The sequence below is a fragment of the Engystomops pustulosus genome, chromosome 8 (assembly GCF_040894005.1).
Source record: "Engystomops pustulosus chromosome 8, aEngPut4.maternal, whole genome shotgun sequence".
Taxonomy (NCBI): domain Eukaryota; kingdom Metazoa; phylum Chordata; class Amphibia; order Anura; family Leptodactylidae; genus Engystomops; species Engystomops pustulosus.
This window is the reverse complement of record NC_092418.1, coordinates 77,127,984-77,152,590: the sequence shown is the minus strand read 5'-3', so window position 1 is coordinate 77,152,590 and position 24,607 is coordinate 77,127,984. Positions and strand designations below refer to the sequence as shown.

The 24,607-nt window shown below is 42.6% G+C and overlaps 1 protein-coding gene and 2 long non-coding RNA genes across 5 annotated transcripts in view; 1 reads left to right on the top strand and 2 right to left on the bottom strand.

The window, feature by feature from the left end:
* Positions 1 to 5,456, bottom strand: part of LOC140074652 (uncharacterized) — a 31,033-nt gene extending 25,577 nt beyond the window's left edge. The window contains exon 1 of the long non-coding RNA XR_011849235.1: positions 4,609 to 5,456. This is a non-coding gene — a long non-coding RNA (uncharacterized lncRNA). The remainder of the gene's footprint in view (positions 1 to 4,608) is intronic.
* ERBB4 (erb-b2 receptor tyrosine kinase 4) overlaps positions 1 to 24,607 on the top strand; it is a 642,433-nt gene that overhangs the window by 255,375 nt on the left and 362,451 nt on the right. The window lies entirely within an intron of this gene.
* On the bottom strand, positions 5,534 to 7,437 carry LOC140074651 (uncharacterized). Its single transcript, XR_011849234.1, has 3 exons — positions 7,240 to 7,437; positions 6,292 to 6,437; positions 5,534 to 6,001 (listed from the first exon to the last, which is right to left on the bottom strand). It is a non-coding gene; the product is annotated as an uncharacterized lncRNA (long non-coding RNA).

The following is a 24,607-nucleotide window of genomic DNA, read 5'->3' as shown; positions in this document are numbered from 1 at the left end:
AACCTGAACCTGTCTGGAGCCATTTGTAACCTGAACCTGTCTGGTGCCATGTGTAATGTGAACCTGTCTGGAACCATGTGTAACCTGAACCTGCCTGGTGCCATGTGTAACCTGAACCTGTCTGGAGCCATGTGTAACCTGAACCTATCTGAAACCATGTGTAACCTGAACCTGCCTGGTGCCATGTGTAACCTGAACCTGTCTGGAGCCATGTGTAACCTGAACCTATCTGAAACCATGTGTAACCTGAGCTTGTCTGGTGCCATGTGTAACCTGAACCTGTCTGGAGCCATGTGTACCCTGAACCTTTCTGGAACCATGTGTAACCTGAGCCTGTCTGGTGCCATGTGTAACCTGAACCTTTCTGGAACCATGGGTAACCTGAACTTGACTGGAACCATGGGTAACCTGAACTTGACTGGAACCATGGGTAACCTGAACCTGTCTGGTGCCATGTGTAAGCTGAACCTGTCTGGAGCCATGTGTAACCTGGACCTGTCTGGTGCCATGTGTAAGCTGAACCTGTCTGGAACCATGTGTAACCTGGACCTGTCTGGCACCAAGTGTAACATGAACCTGTCTGGAGCCATGTGTAACCTGAACCTGTCTGGAGCAATGTGTAACTGGAACCTGTCTGGAACCATGTGTACCCTGTACCACAAACCTTGTTTATCTGACCTGTTTACACTGTCTGTGTTTAGGCTTACCTGATTTGACAGGATAAATATTTCTCTGAAACCCTGACACAATTACAATTTACTTTAGCATGTGTCATTTTTAAAATGTGATTTTTTTTATGTGTTCAGTTAGTAAAATACAGCTTGCCTCTTTTTTATTACTATATAGGGGTTTATTTATACAGTATTTAAATTTTATTTAAGTATGTGTGTTTTCTCTCTCAAAGTCAATAATATCCAACACATGTGTATGAAGGAGTCAAGGGAGATTGTCCCCCACATGGTAGTTCATTGGAGGACAGTTACCTATGAGAGGATATGGAGAATATTGCACACCATTAAAAGGGTTGCTCATTTGAAAAACATGGTCGTTGTCTTCCAAAAACAGAGCCATGCCTGACCATGATTTACAGCTCAGCTGTATAGAGATGAATAGAGCTTAGTTGTAATACCAGGAACTAACTGTGGGCAGGAGAGGAGATGTTTCTGGAAGAAAGCGACCATGCTTTTCAACCTATGGACAAATCTTTTACAATGTACTGCTACCCCCGATGGCTTATATTTGAGTGTAGCTGTGCCTAGTGTTGAAACTTGGTCCTAACCATCACACTGCCCTGATAGATGTTTGTTTTAGGCACACACATGAAGGCAATTCATCTGTCTATATCCAATTAAGCTAAAGTTCTTACTACTTATACAAAGTCCCTTAATGTATTCTTTAAGGCAGAAGCCAACTCAAGACTCCAGTACCATTTTGAACCAGGTAAAAAAAAGCAGAACTTATAAAATTTGGAATTAATAATAATATATTGCTTGACAAGCCACATGATATATTACACACTAAATAAAACCTTAGTGGTGAATTCTAATGCCTAGAGCAATAGACCCAGACCTTTCACCGTCCTGTCCCAGTAGTACAAATAGGACCATGAAAAGTAGTAAGTGACCTTGGAGTGAGGGGATTTATTCCAATGAACTTGAAAGATGTTCTCGCTGCTTATTGAAAATAGCTTAGAGGCTTGAGTATTAGCTTTTCTATATTTATTATTACTCTTGAGGTTTACTGAAAGTCTAAACTCAAATGTAGTCAACTCCAGAGAGGATATTAAAGAATCATGAGTGTTCCAATAAGGAATTGGACATGAATAAGAAATTTAGGCTTGATGAGTGAAAACCGCAGCAGAGACTGGAATTATTTTAGTAAACATACACTTGTTAGTTCATGTGTGTTTGAGCTCAGTTTGCGTGTTGATTGTATGGTATATGGTAAAGTGCATTGCTGTTTTAAGCAGCCAAATACTGGACCTGCTATTGAAAAAGTATATTAAAGTTCTTTCTTCTTTGTTTGATCCACTTTTTATAAGGGAGTAGGTCATAGCATCAGAATGTCTGTGCCATGTTCATGTATATAAATTCTAGGTGGTCTGTAGATGAGAGGACAACAATATGTAGACGTTCACCATTTCCAAACTTCTTCTGGCTGGAGAAGTGCTGTCCTACTCAGGGGCGTAACTTGAGGGGGTGCAGAGGTTGCGGTCGCACCCGGGCCCAAGAGGTTTAGGGGGCCCTTATGGTGTCACTTTCCTATATGAGAAGACTATTACTATAAACCATATATTATAGACGGGGGCCTGGCACAGACTTTGCACTGGGGCCCATCAGCTTCTAGTTACGCCACTGGGCCTACTGTACCCAGTTATCATAGTATCATAGTATAGTATCATAGTATGTAAGGCTGGAAAAAGACGCAAGTCCATTAAGTCCAACCTTTAACCCCTTCACGCTCTGTGGCGGATATATCCGCCACGGAGCGCAGTGACTTAGCGCTCAGTGGCGGATATATCCGCCACGGCGCTTATGCCGGCTCGGCTCTGGATCAGAGCCGAACCGGCATCGGGAGACACGGGGTGCCGGAGTTGTCTCCGATCGCGGGTGCTTAACCCGTTAAATGCCGCGGTCAGCGCGACCGCGGCATCTAACATGCATCTGGGGGGTCTTTCCCCCACGATCGGCTCCCCCGAACCGTTTTCGGGGGGCGCCGATCATTGCTATTGCAACTCTGGGGTCCGATCTGGACCCCAGAGTTACTTGCAAGAATTGCCAGTAAGATGGCGTCTGTGACGTCATCTTACTGGCACAGTGCCAGCCTATGCAAGTGTATAGGCTGACACTGATAATACTCTGCAATACATCAGTATTGCAGAATATTATCATGAAGAAGCAATCAGAAGATTGCTTGTTCATGTCCCATGGTATAAAAGTGAAAAAGTAAAAAAAAAAAAGTTATTCAATAAAAAAATAAAGTCATAAATCACTAAAAATGCCCCAAACTCCCAAAACATATAAAGAGACATATAACTCAAAAAAAGTCTAAATCATAACACAAACCCCACATATTTAGAATCACCGCGTCCGTAACAACCCGTAGAATAAAAGTAAATCATTATTGAACCCCCACGATAAACGCCGTAAAAAAAAATGTTATAAACCCTCCAAAAATTATGATTTTTACCTTTTCAATCCCACAAAAAATGCTATAAAATGCGATCAAAAAACCATATGTACTCAGACATGATACTGGTGCAAATTACAACATGTCCCGCAAAAAACAAGCCATCAACCAGCTCTGATGCCAAAAAAGTAACAATGTTATGCCACTTGGAAGACGGCAATACATAAATGATAGATTTTTCCCCACATTAGGGTTTTGTTTGACAAATTTAGTAAAACGTAAGAAAATCTATTCATGTCTGATATCCCCGTAATCGTATCAACCCATAGAATAAAGATAACATGATTATTAGTCTATACGGTGAACACCAAAAAAAAAAAAAAGTAAAAAATCCAGTACAGAATTGATGCTTTTCTACTCCTGCCCTCAAAAAAAGTTCCTAAATTTTCAACAATAGGTGATACCAACCCCAAAATGGTAACAATGAAAAAAGCATCTCATCCCGCAAAAAAAATGCCGTCACATGGCCCCAATAACGAAAAAGCGTAAATTTTATAGCCTTCAAAAGGGGCCAATGAGGAAACTAAAATCCTGGCAGCTGCAGCGCCCTCCTTCCCTTCTGCACCTCGCTGTGCCCCCATAAAACAAGTAACGGCCACATGTGGGGGGTCTTTGTACTCAGGAGAAATTGCTGAACAAATTGTATGGTGGGATTTCTCTTTTTATATTTTGGAAATGTGTAAATTTTAGTGCTAAATGAACGTATAAGGGAACAGTATGACCATTCTAAATTTCACCCCCATTTTGATTCAATTACTATGAAGATCTCAAGGGGTTAACAATCTTCGTAAAAGCTGTTTCTGATAGCTTGAGGGGTGCAGATTTGAAAATGGGTTGGTTATATAGGGGGTTTTGATGCTAAATATGTAAAATTTCAATCAAAACTGTATTTATCCCCAAAATAGTCAATTCTGAAAATCCGGAAAAGCGATATTCTATTTGTAAGCCGCGTGACATCAAAATAAATTATCCAGACATTTCAGAAATTATGAAAATGTAAAGTAGACAAATGGGAAATGTTATTCTGCAAGTTATTTAGGTGAAAAAAACAAAAGGTACCCCTTTGAGGAGGGACAGGGAAAGAGGGGTAAAAGGAAGCACTATGAAAGACCAAATTGAGTCTGAATAATTGCAGTAAAAAATACTTTATTAATGACCATTTAAGACATAATGATAAAAGCAGGATGAGAATCCTCAGACAATGCTGAGGGGGAATGACAGTGCAAGGCGGCGACAACAAATGAGAAAGTCGTCACCCCGGGCAGACATAGGAGGAATTACACATGGACAAAGCATGCACATGTAATAGGTAAGGACAGAAGGTACATATAATGAAGGCAACAGGTGTAAAGTGGCACACAGCTGCTAACATGCATAAACATAGGTAATGTGCACAAACAGGTAGAGATAATGCCTTACCAATGAACAAAAGGATAGATGAAGTGGACCTCCACTGTCCGGGATGGCGATATCCCCCGACGCGCGTTTCGGCTCGTAACAGAGCCTTCGTCTGGGGGTAGCGTCATTCCAGTGAGGGGAGTGTTAAAAAGGAACAGTCAACCAATGGGAGCGCAAAGCCCCTGTCATGTGTGGGGGCGGAGCTGAATGGGTCACGTGACCGCTGTTGTGTGTGGGGCGAAGCCAAATGGGTCACGTGGTCGCTGTCATGTGTGGGGGCGGAGCCAAATGGGTCACGTGATCGTTGTCATGAGTGGGGGCAGAGCCAAATGGGTCACGTGATCGCAGTCATGTGTGGGGCGGAGCCAAATGGGTCACGTGATCGCTGTCATGTGTGGGGGCGGAGCCAAATGGGTCACGTGATCGTTGTCATGTGTGGGGGCGGAGCCAAATGGGTCACGTGATCGCTGTCATGTGTGGGGGCGGAGCCAAGTGGTAGTATGAAGCGTCACATGGTAACCAGTCACGTGATCAGTGATCACGTGTATCTGGCGTAGCGGTATTGCGCAACAGCGTGTAAATGCAGGGAAGCAGAGTATGTATTGTGACAAGCAATGGGTAAATTGAACACCATTTAGTGCAAATACATGTGTTACAAGAGATTTGCAAAGATGCATGCGTAGATGTATAAAAACTTGATTCAATTACATTAGTATTACAATAATAGCGTTAAAGCCTGCATACAAAAAACTTTAAAAAGGGGGTTCAAAACATTATCCCAACATGTATTTATGGCTAAGGTGCCAATTAATACGCATAAAACATACCATACAGGGGATACCTATATAAAAATGGATGGTAACGTATACAATGTAAGGTTCCTAAGAATGAAATGAAAACCATGTAATAATAATGAGATCGCAATTTTGCAGTGATACATATTATGAATCATGACGGCGGTGAATTATGACTACCAGCATGGTAGAGTATATGTGCAACAACATCAAAAAATTTGTGATAATACAAGGTAGTGAGGTATTGGGCACAAGTGAGGACAGGAGGGCGTGAAGGTGAGGAAAGCACATGAAGGGAACACAAAATGGGAAGGTGATATAAGAATAAAACATAATAGTGTAATCTGTTGGTGAAGATTTAAAACGGAACCTAAGCACTGGAAATAAAAATTGTGTATATAATGCCCAGAAAAAATGCAAATGATTAACATGTTTATAAGATCGAACTCTAGTATATAGTGCTGTACATCCTTATTTGTATATGCACCAGTTGACCCTTGCGAAGCCATATTATGCAGGACCAATAGAAGAACCGCATTTTTCCCACCATGCTGTTTAGGACAATTAGAGATTGGAGACATTGCGTATATTATCCATAGCGCCAAAACCATAGGTTGACCCTGAAATAAGGAAATCAAAATAACAAAAAATTAATTAAAACATATAAAATAGATAAAAATACTATTGTATTTAGACGCCGATGCGTTGAATGCAGAGCGCGACCCTAGAGACCGGGGGTTGAAGGGCAGAAGTGGATCTACTGGAGAAACGGGGCAAAACTCAAGGTTTCGTTTAGGCCCCTGGGTTGAATAGTGTTGAGGGTCCAAATCCATCTTGTTTCGCACTGTGATAGTCTCTTGTGGATTGGGCCCCCTCTAATCCCTAGATCTATTTTATCAATACCACGTACCTTAAGTAGGGTCGGATCGGAGTTATGTCGCTCTTTGAAGTGTTGAGCCACCGGTTTTCCATCAGTGTCAGATTCATTATTCAGTGTAGACTTGATGTCACGCATATGCTCTCGGATGCGTACTTTCATCGGGCGAGTGGTTAGACCTATGTAGATTAAATTACATGGACAGGTTGCGTAGTAAACCACTGCTTTGGTATTGCAGGAGATATTGGGGGTCATTTACTAAGGGCCCGATTCGCGTTTTCCCGACGTGTTACCCGAATATTTCCGATTTGCGCCGCTTGTACATGAATTGCCCCGGGTTTTTGGCGCACGCGATCGGATTGTGGCGCATCGGGGCCGGCATGCGCGCGACAGAAATCGGGGGGGCGTGGCCGAACGAAAACCCGACGTATTCGGAAAAACCGCCGCATTTAAAAACCGAAAATGTGTCGCTTGGGGAGCGCTCACCTTCACCTTCTATGGGATGGTGCATTCCGGGGCGTTAAGATTATTTTCGGCGCTGCAGCGCCACCTGGTGGACGGCGGAGGAACTACCATCTTAAATCCCAGCCGGACCCGAATCCTGTGCAGAGAACGCGCCGCTGGATCGCGAATGGGCCGGGTAAGTAAATGTGCCCCATTGTGTGTGATGTTGTACATCTTGGTGCCCGATGAATCCGTAAATGTGTCGGCTTTTTCTACATTGGGGCATGCTACACACCTCCCACATGGTTTGCACCCCCAAGGTGGGCGACCAGCATCGAATATGGTGTTAGATTTGCCAGATGTATAATGGCTCCTTACGAGGATGTCTCGCAAATTTTTAGCCCTTCTCGCTGTCACTGAGGGATGTGGAGTAATATATTTTTCGATGATCGGGTCGCTTTGTAGAATTGGCCAAAATCTTTCAAAGGTCTGACGCATCAAGTGCCACTGAGAGTGATAATTCGTAATGAATCTCACCTGGTCTGGTATTGCTGGTTTTTCCTTAGGTGATAAAAGAGTCTGGCGTGGTGTTCTTTTTGCACGCCAGTAGGCCAATTTTAGGGATCTGTTACTGTAGCCTCGTTGTCGAAACCTATTTTTGAGGTCATCAGCCTGAATCTCGAAGTCATCATCCGAGGAACATATCCGCCTAATCCGGAGGAACTGACCAGTAGGTATGGCTTTCACGGTCTGGATGGGGTGAGAAGAGGTAGCATGCAATAAAGAATTAACAGAGGTCTCTTTTCTGTATACGTTTGTTTGTAAAAAACCATCTGTGTCCTTGGTAATGGTTACATCAAGGAAGGCCACCGTGGTTTTGTCTGCATGGTATGTGAGCCTGATGTTATAGGGATTATTGTTCAGAGTTGAAAAGAAGCTTTGTAGCTCCACCAAGTCTCCCCTCCAAATGATCAGGATGTCATCTATGTACCGGGCCCAAAACAGGACCCGGTCCATAGCGACATCCCGATCACTGTCCAGGAGGTCCCTCTCCCACAGCCCCAGGAACAAGTTAGCATACGAGGGCGCACAAGACGCCCCCATAGCTGTGCCCTGGAGCTGCAGGTAGAAGGATCCCCCAAACACGAAAAAGTTATGGAAGAGGACAAACTCCAATAGTTGCAGGATAAATGAGGAAAACTCCTGTGTCACATTTTCCATAGACAGGAAATATCTTATTTGTAAGCCGCGTGACATCAAAATAAATTATCCAGACATTTCAGAATTTATGAAAATGTAAAGTAGACAAATGGGAAATGTTATTCTGCAAGTTATTTAGGTGGTAAATCTATCTGTCTGAAAACGCAATGATTTAGAATTTCGAAAATGGCAAATTTTTCAAAAAATTTATCATATTTTCTTTTTTTTTGTAAATAAACGCAAAACTTATCTGCCAAAATTTACCACTAAAATGAAGTACAACATGTGGGGAAAAAACAATCTCAGAATCGTTTTGATAAGTAACAGTGTTCAAAAGTTATAACCATATAAAGCGAAGCAAGTCCGAATCCAAAAAATCGGGCTGAGCCTTAAGCTACAAAATGGCTGCGTCCTTAAGGGGTTAAGAATTAAACAAATCTTTTTTCCCCATAACCAGTGATATTTTTGCTCTCCAGAAAGGTATCCAGGCCTCTCTTGAACATGTCCATAGAGTCCGCCATAACAATCTCCTACGACAGAGAGTTCCACAGTCTCACTGCTCTTACAGTAAAGAACCTTTGTCTATGGTGATACCTTAGTAACCTTGGAACAAAGACATCAGTGATGATATGTGTGTGTAAATCCAACCTTATAGCATATTAGTCAGTCAGGACATTTTGAACATGAAAAGAGGGGAGCGTGGTTGACGTGACGTTCGCTCATGTGCTGATTGTCACACTTGAGGAGGGAAAGTGTGTAAAAGTCTCTTGGAAGAGTCTGTGGACCCTCTGGACCACCGCGGGAGGTGGTATGAGACTCGCGGTGGCAGCCAAGGTAGTACAGCAGGAAACAGTCCAAACCTGAGATGACAGCAGGAAACACGGAGGAATACTGGTAACGCTGGCACACAGAGGAACACTGGTGATGTTGGCACCGACAGTAGATTCCACTGGACTGGAACCCAGGAAAGCACAGCAGGACAGGAACCCTGGAAGGCACAGCAGGTCACAGCAATGGTAGCAACACAGAGGATCGCTGGTAACGCTGGAACACAGTGGAACACAGGAAACTCAGGAGGGCTTTCACTTAGCAGGAATGAAGCTGAAGATCCGGCAGTGAGTGAAGGGAGGTGCCGGATTATAAGGGCGAGCCAGATTAGCATGAGCCAATCAGGAGGACGCTGGCCCTTTAAGTCTTAAAGAGCCGGCGCGCGCGCGCCCTAGCAGTGGGAGCGCGCGGCCAAGCAGGAGTACAGCCAGGAGCGTGGAGAGGTGAGTCCAGGCCGAAGAGTGGGACAGCGGCAGCGGGGACCGCGACACATAGAGGGTCACGGGTGTGCCCGCGATCCACAGAAAGGATCGCGGGTGCATCTGTGACAGTACCCCCCCCTTTAAGGCCCCTCTTCTTCTTTGACCTCCTCTTCTTCTTCTTATCAGTCCCAGGACATCTCTGAAGGGAACTAAGAAGCTGTAATTTTGTCAGGCCAGGAGGTGGTGAAGCCAAGCAGCGAGAATGACAGTCTGGTCCCCAACTCAGGATCTCACCAGTCTTCCAGTTGAGGACCGGAGCATGGAGTTGTAGCCATGGAAGACCTAGAAGAAGAGATGATGTGGATCGTGGCAGAACATAGAAAACCAGAGTCTCTTTGTGATGAGCTCCAACCTGGAGAGAAATTGGCTCAGTGCGGTACCGGACCGGTTCGGACAGGACTTGACCATCCACGGAAGACAGGGATAGCGGATTCTTGAGTGGAACCACCGGAATGTGATGCCGGGAGATCAGGGTGGCATCCACAAAATTCCCCATAGAACCAGAGTCCAGGAATGCTGGGATTCGCACAGGAGAGCGAGCACCGACATCTAGGAGCACAGGAACCGACAGACGTGGAGACACAGCATTGACACCTAGGGAAGTACCTCCCAGAAGTTCAGGGTGTTGGGGTTTGCTGGACGTGGGAGAACGGACAGGACAAGCCCCAATAGGGTGTTTGGGGCTAGCGCAGTACAGGCAAAGTTTCTCCCGGAGACGCCTGGAACGTTCCTGGATGGTGAGACGAACTCTGTCAACTTGCATTGGCTCCTGTTCAGACTGTGTGACTGGAGGTTGAGGCGGTTCTTGGAAAACCGGAGCCAAGCGTGACTGACATGGAAGCCGGACTTGAGGGTGCTCGTGACCCAATTCTCCATCACGTTCTGCGAAGCGCACGTCTATCCGGGTGGCCAGGGTGATAAGACCACTCAGAGTAACCGGCAGGTCACGGGCAGCCAGTGCGTCTTTCACCTGGGGGGACAGTCCTTGCTTGAAGGTGGCTGACAAGGCTGCATCATTCCAGGAGAGCTCGGAGGCTAGGGTGCGGAACTTGACAGCGTACTCGCCCACAGAAGAATGTCCTTGGCGCAGGTTCAGCAGGGCCGTTTCAGCTGAGGAGGCACGAGCGGGTTCTTCAAATACAGAGCGAAATTCAGCCAGAAATGTAACATGGGAGGCCGTAACTGGGTCATTTCTGTCCCAAAGAGGAGTAGCCCAGGCCAGGGCCTTCCCGGAGAGGAGGCTCAGGATGAATGCCACCTTAGAGCGTTCGGTGACAAACTGAGTTGGCATAAGTTCAAAGTGCAATGAGCACTGGGTGATGAAGCCCCTGCAGAGTTTGGGGTCACCATCAAATTTTTCAGGCATAGAAAGTCTCAGTCTTGGCTCTGCTGCCGGTGGAAAAGCCGGGGTGGATGGAGGGGAAGCAGGAGTGGATTCAGAAGCCTGATGCTGGGAGTCGATCAGTTGTTGAAGAGTGGAGGCAACTTTGCCTAGTAGTTCTCCATGATAAGCAATTTGCTGGGACTGACGGTCAACAACACTGGAGAGCTCAGCCAGAAGGCGACGTGGTTCCTTGGCGAGGTCTGACTCCTTGGCGGGATCCATGGCCGGATCTTACTGTCACACTTGAGGAGGGAAAGTGTGTAAAAGTCTCTTGGAAGAGTCTGTGGACCCTCTGGACCACCGCGGGAGGTGGTATGAGACTCGCGGTGGCAGCCAAGGTAGTACAGCAGGAAACAGTCCAAACCTGAGATGACAGCAGGAAACACGGAGGAATACTGGTAACGCTGGCACACAGAGGAACACTGGTGATGTTGGCACCGACAGTAGATTCCACTGGACTGGAACCCAGGAAAGCACAGCAGGACAGGAACCCTGGAAGGCACAGCAGGTCACAGCAATGGTAGCAACACAGAGGATCGCTGGTAACGCTGGAACACAGTGGAACACAGGAAACTCAGGAGGGCTTTCACTTAGCAGGAATGAAGCTGAAGATCCGGCAGTGAGTGAAGGGAGGTGCCGGATTATAAGGGCGAGCCAGATTAGCATGAGCCAATCAGGAGGACGCTGGCCCTTTAAGTCTTAAAGAGCCGGCGCGCGCGCGCCCTAGCAGTGGGAGCGCGCGGCCAAGCAGGAGTACAGCCAGGAGCGTGGAGAGGTGAGTCCAGGCCGAAGAGTGGGACAGCGGCAGCGGGGACCGCGACACATAGAGGGTCACGGGTGTGCCCGCGATCCACAGAAAGGATCGCGGGTGCATCTGTGACACTGATGAAAGTCAACTCTCACAGGGCTCTAGCTGTTAAATCAATGGCTATCACATGTCAAAAAAGCGTGTTCATGTGCATGGAGCCCTAAATGTACTGCTTAATCCTCTTCATGATATCTTTGATCTTTCTATGATTTCTTTTATCTTTTAATGCTGTGACTTATAAAAATCCACGTCCCAGGAGTTGTGATCATAAGATTTGTACCACTTTGTTTCTACAAGACCAAGCTTAACACCATAATAAATTACAGGCAGTGCTAGGTATAGGCCCTGGAGAGCTGTGTAACCATACCTTTGTTTGTGTTGTAAGTAGCAGAAAGGCTATGAAAATAGCATTTTTAATCCAGGTTTGCAGCTCCTGCAAGTACTCTAGATTGGTCTTTCACCCTCCAGAGCTTTATGTTCTTTGCAATGACCTGTTCAACAGCCCCACCACTCTGCTCTGGGTAACTTCTGTAAGTATCCACCCAAAATCCTGATACAGCTCCCACTCTTAGCAGAGGGGAGGGGTTGTGAAGCAGAAAGCTCTTCAGGCTAAGACCTGCCCAGAGCCACTGCAAGAGCTGTAGAGCTGGTTATAACTTCACTTTTCACAGCCCTGTCACTACTAACAACATACACAATCTACACAGCTCTCCAGAGCCAATTCATAATGCTGTGAGCAGATTTGTATGGTCAAAATAGCAAACGTCACCAGAGGTTTCTATGATAAGCTTGGTTCAACTCAGGAGATCATTCCTGTGATACGAAAATGTAAATGCCTTGGACTAATTTCCCTTTCACTATCATCCTAATAGGAAGAATTTTACCAAAATTTGCAGCCCTTATAATACCATACTTTTGTGACTAAACTTTATTTAAAAAAATTGTTATCTAAGCCAGTGTCTCGGGAGTAAATCGTATTGTCCCACCTACTCGTATCTAGCAGGTTCATTTTGCATGTGGTTTATTTATAGATTTGTGCTCTCCTTTAAGAAGAGAATAGAAAAATGAATAATATGGGACAGTGGGAAACATTGTGGGGTCCTAATTTGTGTTTGAGGTGGGGAGTCTTTTTTTATTAGTAATTATTTCATTGGAGTGATGATTACAGGGTTTGTTGTGCTGTATTGAATGGAATAGTTAAGTGGCTGGAATAATGGAAATTTCAAGTACTTTTTACAATTAGCTGGAGAGCTATAAACTCTACTTGAATATGTCATGGCCAAGATGGAGGTGGCAATAAAATCTGCAATATATGCCATAGAACGATCGAAAGATGATTATTATAAAAACTGAGGTAGGACCAAGGATTGTAGAAGAAATCACATTTCAAAAAACAGAGAGATTACAACAGTGAATATTGCATGGGATCCACTTAAAGGGATCTTTTTTGCCATGATATGCAAATGCCTTAGATTTTATACGGACGCTATGTTAAACATTTTTTTCTGGACCTAATGTATTCTAACTAATCCCTTGAATAAATGATTTTTATTTTTTTTTATTGCGTTCCAATAGCCACTCATTTTCTTTCCATTTCATTCCAGTGATATCTAACTAATATTTTTTTAATTTCTAGGTCCATTTTAGAGTATACACAGTATACATAATATTCACTTTGAAATACAAATAACACTTTGGGGCACATGAACCTTTTATGTGGCTTGTTTTGTTATTCTTTTGAATCTTTTTGGTGCATGTCAAAATGTGTGCCTTTTTTTGCATCAAAGACAACATCCCTTAAGAGTTCTACTTAGTTGAGATTTCTGCAGTTCTTCAGCCAAGTTGTCATCCTATCTCAGATGTGCTCCCACCAGGCATAGAAATAGCAATAGACCCAAATTCACAAAATACCTTATTTCCTTATACTCCAAATATCTAAATTTGTACAAATCATTGATGAACATCTACCACCAGGATATAGGATTGTAAACCAAGCACACTGACATACTGGTGTGTGCCCCCTCTGGCAGGATATGCTCTTGTTTTAGCTTTTTTTTCCCTTTAAAATTATACAAATGAGCCTGGGGGGCTCTATAGGTTTTATGGAGCCTGGAGCCCCTTAGGCTCATTTGAATAATTCTTGAAAGCATTTTATTCTAAAATACAAGGGTATAAAAGCTTAAAGATAACCTGGATCTTGCTAGAGGGGTACACACCAGTATATCAGTGGGCTTGGATTGCAATCCTTCATCCTGGTGGTAAGTTTCCTTTAAGATACCATAAAACAAACTAAAGATGCATGTGTAATATCTGCGATCTCTATGAACATATGGAGAATGGTATCTATCTACACTTCCATTAGAACATTCCAGCTTGTCTCAATTCGATGTGGTCATCTCCAGCCCCTCTCCCCATCCCTCTGTGTCCACATTGCTGCACTATCCGCAATTCTGTGCATGTCACAGGAAGCCTAGTTATTAAATTCCATCGCTGTCCCTGTATCCTAAGGGAGAGCGTCAGACCAGAAGAGACCTGAAAGGTCTGTGATCGTTCAAGCATTTAGGCACGAATCACTGTTACCTTGGCAACTTTTTCCGTCTGCCCTCCCAGGAAATCCTGTGCCTACAATGTTCCACCTGAAAAGAGAACATGCAGCACGGATACGGGTCCACATGCTGCCTGGAGTGAAGAGTTTAGGAACTGGAAAAATAATAAAAATGTCGATGTGTTCTTTGGAATACAAAATTTCCAGGAACATTTGCTTAATGTTTGGTTTATGGAAACAGTAAAGAGCTTTACAATAGACGCCGTGTTCCAAGAAAACATTTAAGTGGCGCAACATATTCATATCACATCTTCATGACTCTCCTTTCAAATCAGGTGTTATCTGGGGTGTTTTAGCCTTAATTTTACAAAACTAACATTAACTGCTTAAAGGGAACCTGTCACCAGGAGACCCATTTTTAGCACTCCCCCAGTACCCACAGAGCATAGTAAATACAATGCCACAGGTTTTTTTTGTATAAAAAATAGGTTTTACAGAAAAAAAAGATTTGTTATATTGTACCTTTCATTAGCATCTGCTGTGTGACTAGCCACTCGTCCCCTGGGAGTTGCTGGAAAGGAGCAGTTTCCCACCACCCTTGGGAAACTGCTCCTCCTTGTGTCCTTTTCAAATATATGAAAACGCCCATCACTTGGCTTAGCGACGCCCTCTGCTCCTCTACAGCCAATCCCGAGTGAGGGGAGTTATTCATATATTTGAAAATGACACATGGAGGAGATGTTTCCCAAGGGGGGGGGGGGCTGCTCCTTTCCAGCCACTCCCAGGGGACGAGTGCCTAGTCACACAGCAGATGCTAATGAAAGGTAGAATATAACATATCTTTTTTTCTGTAAAACCTACTTTTTGTACAAAAACACTTTGGCAGTGTATGTACTATGCTCTGTGGGGACTGGGGGAGTGCTAAAAAGGGGTATCCTGGTGACAGGTTCCCTTTAAGTAATTGATCCTAATATGATATGAAAAATCTGGCTTTTACAGCTAAAATTTGTATTTCTCACTTTTGGTCCTATTGGAAATATCGAACAACATTGATTCTCCACCTGCCTGCTCCTGGATCATTGAATTTATATGTGTGAAAAAGTAATTTTGGAATGTAACCAACATTGGTAAAAAGTGCCCCCCCTGTGCTGTTTTACTGTCTCCCCGTCTTCTCTGCTCCCTTAGAACTCTTTCTGGTTCATTAGCATAATTCTAAAAGTTGATTTTAGAAGAAGCTGTAGGTACTATAGAGCTAAAGATAGGGGGTCTGAAGTGACTCTCCCCCTGCAGCCTAATAAGTTGACAAATCTCAGGCAAAATATGACTCTTCTCTGTTCACTGACATGACTTAGGAGTTGTATTTATTAGGTGACCGATTTGGCAAGCTCTGTGCAGTGCCGCAGAATCTGTGTGCGCCATATAAATATTATTATTAGGTAAATACACAAGATTTCACATAAGAGAGGGAATTTTAGAAAGGACATTTCATACCTCACCTGAGGGGGCTTACAGTTTAATGGGGTAAAATCAGGTGACACCTTTAAGCTTTCCTAAAATGGAGAGTGGCTTTAAAGTTCAATTAAAGGGGTTGGCCAATCACAAAGATTAGCCGGTCCTATACATTATCTCCTCATACCTATCTGTAAGGCCCGTTCCACACTTGCGATGAACTCGCATCACACTCGCAACACATGCTGCACGGATCGCACCACCCGAACGCTGCAAACCGGAACTGAACTCAGCATGTCAGTTCTGTTCCGATTTGCAGCGTTCGGGCTGTGGGACCCGGGCAGCATGCGTTGCGAGTGTGATGCGAGTTCATCGCATCACACTCGTAATTGTGGAACGGGCCAAAAACTTCCCTTATTTATTTTTAGTAAATGTTCTGGGCTTGCTTTGTTTACCCCCTAATTCCACTTGTAGTGATCTGTATGCTCGCCCAGTTCCCCTGTCACGCATGCGCCAAACCTCCTCTCTATTCCCTTTTGTGGCCGTTCAATATACATTTAGTATTTGTTTTTAGTAGATAGGGTAAAGGCAGAAACAAGCTTACAAAAAAAAACCCAAAGGACACTGAAAACCCAACTCCAAATGAAACCCCTTTTCCATGTTCCCAGAAAGTCTGTCCTTGTGTTGCCCCCCTCCCCCAGCAAAGCCTGAGAAGAGCGGGGTCCAGCATTCCTGCCCATGATTCAATTTATTCTGAGATGTGTGTGAGCTGTCTCTAAGGACGCCATTTTAATTTCCTACCTTCATGTAGCAATTAGATTTATGCAATTACAGCCCAAACAAAGAGCCCATTATTGCGCTGTGAATAGGTTGGCAGGATTAAGTAACAGGCAGCGAATTGTACAACGCTAATCAACAAGCGCACTCACAATTGTCAAGATGCTTTAACATCAAGTGGGTTGTTGTCAGGTGAGAAAAAAATGAGATGGTGTTTATGGTTAACCCCTGTCATGCTGGCCAGCAATAGGGCTTTTTAAGGGATCGCTCATTTAACTGGCAAATCCTTGAACACCCTCATACAATCTTACTGAGTGTTCTAGATTTTTCTCCGATACCTGTCAGCATATGGATATGACTGATAATGTTAGACAGAAATTTTGATTGCCCTGGTTTAATATTCACACAATATTAGAGTCATGCCACTATATATTACACATGGGGATATCAATGACAACGCTCTACCCCGCATGCTGTGCACCATTTAATGTGTATGAGAAAAAAAACATGTTGAAAATTAAGGCGCAGCTATTTCTTATGATGCCTCAAGCGTGGCCCCTTTAAGACATTTCCCTTAAGTTTCTGTGACAGATATGCTCCTGAGGCAATCAGATACAAAAATAATCATCTATTACAGTGTTTGCATATGTTGCCTTTTTATTCACCTTATATTTTATGAAACAAATGTATACCTTTCAATTTGTCCAGAAAACTTTTATACAACTTGTCAGTTTTAACACTGGGAACAATTTATTAAGCACCCACTATTTTGATGTAACAGGTGCCATGGCTTACATGCTCTGTACCACATTTCTTAAAGAGAACCTACCACCACGAATCTACCTATAATGGTAGATCGGGTGCTAGGTGGATGTAAGGGACGCGAGGAGAGCTCTTTTTAGAGCTAATCCTCACGTCCCCGCTAACTTTTGGTACACTTTATTGACCTAATATGTAAATTTCGTTATGCGGCTACTGGGGCGTGGAGTAGCCGGCACGAGGCTACACAGTGCGGCTACTCCACGCCCCAGTAGCCACATTACTCCTCCTACCCTGTTGTTTGCGGCGCGCAGCTCCTTGTAGCTGTGCGCCCTCGTCCGTCAAGCCGGCTACTGCGCATGCGCAGTAGCTCCGGCCTCGGAGCTGGGACTGCTCAGCCGTCGGCCTGCGTTGTCATGACGGACGAGGGCGCGCAGCTACGAGGAGCTGCGCGCCGCACACAACAGGGTAGGAGGAGTAATGTGGCTACTGGGGCGTGGAGTAGCCGCGCTGTGTAGCCTCGTTCCGGCTACTCCACGCCCCAGTAGCCGCATAACGAAATTTACATATTAGGTCAATAAAGTGTACCAAAAGTTAGCGGGGACGTGAGGATTAGCTCTAAAAAGAGCTATCCTCACGTCCCTTACATCCACCTACCACCCGATCTACCTTTATAGGTAGATTTGTGGTGGTAGGTTCCCTTTAAAGGAAATCTACCATTTGTTTTTATGTATGTCAACCAAACATACCTTGAGAATGCTGTAGCTACACTTATGAAGAAACATATCTTGTTTAATCAAAAAACTATTATAAAATTCAGGACCTCAGGAGAGCTGGATGCATACTGACTGTTGTGTTTCATGAAGCTTTCTGAGTTGTCCAAACAGGACTAATCAACCTGAGCTGGATGACTTATACACAGCAGCAGGAGGATGGTGCAGTGATTGATTACTTCTGGCTGTCAGGGAATACATAGTTCAGGGAAGCAGTGCATAATTAGGGTAAAAGGAGAAGCAAAATCACTCATTTCAGGGTTTAAACAAGATATATTTCTGCATCAGAGTAATTACAGCATTCTCTAGGTACGTTTGGTCATAATGCATGAAATCAAATCATTATACTTTAAGTATTTTATTGAAAAAAGGTGTGTTTTGCCCCACATACACTAAACTTTATATGAAGCTATTAATGTCCTGCTGCCCTCTGATGGATCCCCCTCAATCCCCTGGAAGCCAGCAGGACACAGGATTCCACAGGAATTTCCGAGTCCTGTTGCTCAAGGGTCAATTCGCCTGTGGCTCCTTGCATCATATATTACTATGATGCTCAAAGTCCTGTCTACTGCACTGTGGTTGGTAAGTCAAAAGTGGTCAGCCTACAGTCTGTGATTTACAGACAGACTGCAACAATTTCCTTCTGGACTTCTCTGCACAGGACAACTAGAAGAAATAGTATATTATAATATCGTCACAGTATAGTATAATAGTGCCACAACTTAGCTTGTTGAATGACACATTTATATGATGGATGATAGATATATGATGAATTTACTGCCTGACAAAGGTCCTGGTCCAGGACCCGAAACACGCTGCACCTTTGAATAAACAAGTCCGTTGTTGGAACTTTCAACTCTGGTCCGAGTGAGTACCTTGAGCGCTGGGTATACACATACTCCCTATGTGTCAGCTGGAATCTACATTTATATGATGCCAGGAGTCATGCCTACCCTGCCCACACACTACCATTGACATTCCTATATGACTGTGTGTACATTATCACTAGCATTACACTATGATTGAATTCAGGACTATTTCTCCAAAGAGTCCTGTCTGGAGTCAATCTGATTATTAGTAAGAAATCCTACTGCAGATCCTATAAACCTATTTATCACTCTCAGAATCTACTTCTATTATACCATTACAGGGCAGAAGAATTATTGGTTTCCTTTAATTATGTGAAGGTACTGTCACTCAATGCTGTATGTTAAACAGTTTGTAGTAAAATGCTTTGCTTTATAGGTTCTAATGATTTGCACATAAAGCAGCAGGCGCCCTTTAATAGACTAGACTATAAAATAAAGTGGGTGCTATACGGATGGACCAGTTATGTCTTTGTTCTAGCGGATAGGGCGTCTTCCATAGAATTCACTTGCTCATGCTGTATCTATTGAAAGGTCCCTGTGTAGACATATACAGAAGATGAGTTGGCTTTATTTGCAAAATAACTTTTCCCTTTGTTCCTTTTTTACTATGTAACAACTTTACAATACATACAATTGTCCCTAAAGCCCTTTCTTCTTTTATTACTCACTCAGGTCCTATAAAGTTTTAATAGTTGCTTTTTAATTTTAGTGGTGTTTATGCTGCGGGAAAGTAGAGGGCACCGCCAGGTAAAATGTACTCTTTGTTCTTCAACGCTATTGTTCCAGTATAAATCATATGACTTAGAATCCATGGGTTTTTCCAGAATCAGAATCACTGTGTAGGAGTTTAGTTTTCCACTTTAATGAAAAATAATCAACATTTCAATATTCTGCCTCCTACATATTTAGAGAACGTACAACAGGCTTAAAGCCGTTAATGGAAATCAAATTTTTAACATTTCTTTCAGCCTTTTAACTAGATATTTAGCAATGATGACATGTAAAATGTAAGATTATGAGCAAAAAAATGTAAGAATATGAGCAAAAAAATGTAAGAATATGAGCAAAAAAATGTACTTACAGTGTGATACAAATGGTAGTCAGAGTAAATAGTTATTCATATGCTATTTAATACACCTCTGGGGCTACATAAAAGGATATGTCAAAGGGAACTGTTGCAAAACACTTCCATATCCTGCATTGATTATTTGGAATTACCCCTTCTAACATTAACCATATTGTAACTTAATGCTGACTGCCCACTGACTTAAGCCGGTGCGGGGCTTGAGTCGTCTACAGCAACTTTTTTCTGCATTATTGCAGTTTCTCCTGCTCCTGCACTGATTGTGAGAGCTGGATGGGTCTCCAGCTGTCTGTGACCCTAGGGAGAAGGTAAAAAGGTAAAAATGGTTTATTTCTAATTCTGCCAACCCCTTTCTCTACTGAAGTACCACCATTGAGAGAGTAGAGGAGCTTCCAGTGCTGCCAGCGCCATAGAGCAGGTGATCACATGATCACAGAGTCTGCAAGGTTAAGCAGAAATACTGGGTCTATTCAGACCGACTACAGCTCTGATCAGACATCAGGGAGTCATTTTCCCCTGTAACAAGAATATATAGATTATACTATATATCAAAACTACTGCTCCACACTAGGGAATTAATTCATAATGGTTATTTTCAGTTAATTTAATTTTTTACAAAGCAATTTTTGTAACTTTAACCCCCCCCCTAAAAAAAAAAAAAATTTGTAACCTTTAGCTCGATGTGCCACCTAAAAACAGCAAACATTTTTAAGGTAGCACACAAAAAAAGAAGATATGACCCCTTAAATCTCTACACACAAAAATTCTCTCAAAATGCGAGCTATTAAAGCCTCTTCAGGCCACGTCATTAAGGGGTTAACACTGCAGTAGGTTACTGACTCTGCACTTGTGGTCCCATCAGGAGCCGTCCTTATATAATTCATTTACTCTATGAAAGGATTTACCGGTATGACTCTGGCTCTGAAAGGTCATAGGTGTCTAAGACATTTATTATTGGGACTGTTGATACACACAAGGTACTGTAAAAGTTTGATGACCATTGCTGAAAAAATAAAACTTTTATTGGGCAAAGGTTTGACCAGTCAAGTTGGAAAACTTTGGCAGTGATCAGACAAAACCCAGTGTGGACCGACTTATTATTTGCCTCTTTGTTCAAGGACCAGGGAATCGCTTTTTATTGACTTTTTAGTATAACCTGTTATGTTGGAATGCTCATACAAAACATCCCACTAACCATGACTATCCCTCCTAATACTTAATATAAATGTATACAGACTAATCACTGTGCTGTGTTACACTGCTTAAAAGTCACTTACTGTAGCAGCAGAAACCTTCATCCTGTAAATATAAAGAAGTTAGACTTTAAAGAGGATCCATCACCTTTATTCATGAGTATTGCAAACAGTCCCCGGGTTATGTACACAACAGATTCTGTTGGTTTGTTCTTAATTTGTATGTAAGTCGGAACTGTATATTTTATAATTGTAACCCCAGCCAAAAACTTTTTGGTCTCTGTGACAATTGGATTTTAAAAAATGTTGGATTCTCATAAGAACCAGGTTTAACAATAAATTTTCATTGTAGATACCTTTAATAACTATTACAGCTGGTTTTTGTAGTCTGGGACTAAAGTACAATAGATTACTAATTACTAGATGTCCGTTTGTAACTAGGGGTCGTCTGTAAGTCAGGTGTTCTTAAGTAGGGGACCGCCTGTATTGTGAATATTGAATCATATGAGATATAAGTACTTAAACAAGTTTTGTTTTTGTATGGCTTCTGAATTTTTGTAGAATAATTGTTGAACTTTCAAGATAAATTGACAACTGGGTGTTACCAGTGTAGGTGCTTCTCTACATAGTTGACATTGTCCATTAAGTGCTGACAGTATCAGACTGGATAGCGAGACGCTCCTTTAACAAGAGGGATACAATCTGAAAGTTTTTAATTTATTCCTATTTTTCTAATAAGAAGAATATCTGCGTTTACTAAAACACTCCATGGTAAAAGAACATTTGGTATAACAAAGCTAGGTAAAAGACTAGAATAAAGATAAAAAAAATATAGTTTTTTTGTCGTGAGAGTCGAAATGATAGACTGGACTGATCCAATACAGAGAGAGAGAATATGTGTGTGCATTATAGTCAGCTTCCATACAATACAAATACCATGGCTTTTATAATGAAGAAAAATCGATATTTGAGATTAACCCTTCCTTTGGAAATGCTGACCTGACGCTTTATTAAAAATCCCAAGCAGTTTAGTGATGTTGACTTTGTGTGGCCCACAATGAATAAATTTAGCATGCTTGATTAAATTTATGGAAAACCAACAGTTCCCTGACCCATCCAAAACAAGTGAAATTGTGGGACTTCCCGTAGGCTTATTTTCCATTGATTTTTGGATCGGTTTGTGATTGGGCGATTCACAATGTCGATATTGCTCCAGCAGTTTAGAATATCATTTACAGAACTGTTCAGACTTAAGGAGAATGATTTGTAGACAACACTAGAAGTTAACCCAAAATAGTTTCAGTACATTAGTACATTTTTGCAAGGGAAATTAGATTATTTAAGAACATTAATAGATTGTTGGGTTCTGCCTTTATCCTGTGTTTATCAACAGCGGTTCTGAAGGGTTTCTGGGTGGTGTAATCCAGCCATCTGATATTCTGTAGATACACTCTCGATATGCACTTACTCATAGATCCAGGCACTGTGACTGTAGCAATCTTTTTTTATTTCTTCTAAAATCAACTTTTATAATTATGCTAAGCAGCCAGAAGTGCTTCCCTTGAACCCCTCTGCGCTCTGTCTTTACAAGCTGTTACATTCTCTCACTTTCACCCCTGCTCCCTCTGTACTTCCCCTCCCTCCACCTGCTGTAATCTCTGGGCAGCAACTGAGGAAGTTTTAACAAACAGAGGGAGCAGGGGGGAGGGCGAGGCTGTGTAACAGCTTGTAAAGACAGAGCACAGTGGGGCTCACGGGGAGCTATTCAGACTCATGGAGGCCACGGACCACATGAAAATTACCACAGTCACGATGCCTGGATCTATGAGTTAGTGTCATGGTTTATCCCTGCTTGATTTTGATGGTAGATTCTCTTTATGCCAATATAAAGGAAATATGTAGAATATGGGAAATAAGTATAAAATAGAAGAAATTGAAAGTATTCATCTAATTTGTAATTTTCATGCATGTGTTATTCACTTGGATCTGTGTGCTTTACGCAGCAATGTAATCTTAATATATTTCCGGTGGCAAAGTTGCTCGAAGTTGCTGAGCAGAAGTCTATTCACTTTGGATGATACCCTAGGCCTAGTCTATGGATGTTTAGAGGGGCAACCTGCCATTATAGTTGTCAGCTAAGGGTCTGTTCACATACATCAGTTGCCTTCAGTTTTTTACACTCAAAACGGCACTTTAGCAACAGTTTTACCATACGTTGTGCTGACATGAGATTACAAAACTGATGACAACTGACATATGTGAACGGACACCAAGCGGGCATCTTTAACACCAGGTTGGCCTATCTACCAGTGGTGGCGAACCTATGGCACAAGTGCCAGAGGTGGCACTCAAAGCCCTCTTTTTGGGCACCCAAGCCATCAATATAGCACTCAACATAGAACTCAAAGAATCATCCTGCAGTCCCAGGCGGCTCAAGAAATGCTGCTCTCAGTGCTATTTTAAAGCAACACATTCTTGATTGCTTGGGAGTGGAGAAAGAGGTAGAACATGTACAAAGGGGAGGATTATCTTCAGAGTTCCTTTTGGCCCTACGTTTCTTCCTGTACAGGTGGACCATAGCGAGATGTTACAACACTAGTCCAAATTTGCCCTTTTTCTTTCAACTGTTTTGTTGTCCTCTAAAATAAATAAGTGCAATAAAGAAGTGTGTTTTGGTTGTAGTTTGGGCACCCGGTCTCTAAAAGGTTCACCATCACTGGACTAGAGTATGATCCTTTTCTCTGAAGTAAAGGAGGAACCAAGAAGGAAGTAATATGTTAATTACTCTCTCAACGAAATGTGACTTTGAAAAATTGTGACAGAATTACACATTAAAACTACTGTGTCTAATGCCGCTCACCAACAGCACCATTAATTCATACAGACAAAATAAACAACATATTTTTATTAAAACCATGCCTGATGAATTCCTTCCTCTTTCACTGGCTTTTAGACAGAAGATCTATCACTAACTTATGGGGTTTTAAATGAAAGCAAGTAGATTTATTCCAAAATTCACTTTAATATGAGAATTGCATGTGATTTGTACTTCAATTTCATCATTTTCGAGGGTGCATCTCAATTTAGTTATAATAAATATGGTTCACCCTAATAATGTTGTTTTTTAATAAAAGTAAAAAATAACGGATGAATTATTGGAACCTTACATTTTCATATTTAACCCCTTGCCCCACCAGGACATACAGGAACATCATGGTTCTCCCTGGGGTGTATGAAGAGGGCTCACAGGCTCATGTGTCTTTTCGTTAATTTCACCCCCACATCAGCTCTCTTTCCTGTCCATAAAATTGCCAAAAATGGGGGGTCATGTGATCTCTTACTGTCCATCACCAATCTATCTTTCAGGACCTGGTGGTTAGATTTGTCATGGACAGTTTGGACATATCACATTTTGTGGACGGTAATGACAGCAAAAAGACATTTTTGGACCAAGAGCTTTACGTAACATGTCCTGAAAGGGGTACAGAACTTTTAAAAAAATGTATATTGGTAAATTACCTAATACCTACCTAATTACCTAATTGGCCAACCTCTTCTCTTAACTATGCAGTGCATGCGCCATGCAATTCCAGGAAACACCAGGATTTCCTATTTAATACTATGTCCTTGTAGAGCTTTATCCTTAAATGACAAAATTGATAGATTCTCGAAATAATACAATACACTGCCTATACATATTTGGGAAATTACGGTGCTAATAAACCCTATGAGGAGCACAAAGGTGGTGGGAAGA